Below are 1,189 nucleotides of genomic sequence, written 5' to 3' on the forward strand. Positions count from 1 at the left end.
ATCTATTTCATGATGCAAGCAGACAGTCTACAATTAATGGCTTGACATAATAACAACTACTGCAGATGTAAATTACTGTATAGCAGTAAAATTAATTTCCACTGTCATCACGCAGCATAACAATAATTAATTAATAGGAACTCTGCACTAATTTTTATGTAAAACACTTGAAAGCTACACTAAGGCCACTCAAAGTGAATTGACTTATAGTTTTCAGATTCATGCAACATGCATGGGGCTGCAGATGTAAACTGAGCAACAGGTAGAACTCTGTCTACTGTAACTATGTTTGCTTGATTATAGATAATGGCTACTGCTAGTAGACCCTCTGCCTACAGTCATTGGGATGGACAGTGTCCACCCCAATGACTGATGGTAGTGGTCTGGGCAGCGAAACTAGGCTATTGCAACACTGCATTGATTGCAAAATATTTTTCATTTAAAGTAAGAAAAATTGGATATTTTGAATTGAAAAAAAAACTAAAAATTATTAACTCAAAAAGTTTTAAATCTAATAATACTCATTACACCACTAACACTAATAATAATCATGGATTATTAATATTAAAATTAATAATAAATAGTTCCAGAATTCCTCCTCATTTTCGTTACAGTTGTCTTCAATGACTAACAGAACCCCTTGACCAGTTGACACCATTAGCATATGAGGTGTGACTACCAACTAAATATAAACATTGAGATTAGCAATATGACAATATTTATACCACCACCATGCTCCACTACATATAAGTCCACAATTTCCTGTGCCAGTGTCATTGTCGTAATCATACGTCGTGAACTTCGTTCCATTTTGATATGCCATACCATCACCAGCATCACCTCCATAACCTGATACAGTCAGTAGGTGTGGATGCATTTCCTACTTCAAAGCTAGTATAAGTGGCATACCTCTGATTCTCTTCAAAATCTTCCAAGTCAATATGAAGGCTAGTGCTGCTTTTTGTCAGCCGGTATATATTATTAAGTCCCAGCCAAAACTCTCCATTGAGGTCTCCGAATCCTTTAACATAGTCGGCCCATTTGAGATAGAAGTTAACAGTGCCATCCATTCTCCTTTGAAATACAGTCCAGCCACCTCCATTACTCATATCACAGTAAACCTGTTGAGCACAGAAATAAAACACTAATATTCATAGTATTGTGTTGTGTTACCTTAAAAGCTGGTAAT

At 35.9% G+C, this 1,189-nt stretch overlaps 1 long non-coding RNA gene across 1 annotated transcript; it reads right to left on the reverse strand.

The window, feature by feature from the left end:
• Positions 1-537: 537 nt before the first annotated feature.
• Positions 538-1,189, reverse strand: LOC100634957 (uncharacterized). The gene is made up of 3 exons (XR_002187376.1): positions 1,174-1,189; positions 910-1,121; positions 538-849 (listed from the first exon to the last, which is right to left on the reverse strand). It is a non-coding gene; the product is annotated as an uncharacterized LOC100634957 (long non-coding RNA).

This window comes from Amphimedon queenslandica, unplaced genomic scaffold (genome assembly GCF_000090795.2).
Source record: "Amphimedon queenslandica unplaced genomic scaffold, v1.1 AMPQUscaffold_12695, whole genome shotgun sequence".
NCBI classification, from domain to species: Eukaryota; Metazoa; Porifera; class Demospongiae; order Haplosclerida; family Niphatidae; genus Amphimedon; species Amphimedon queenslandica.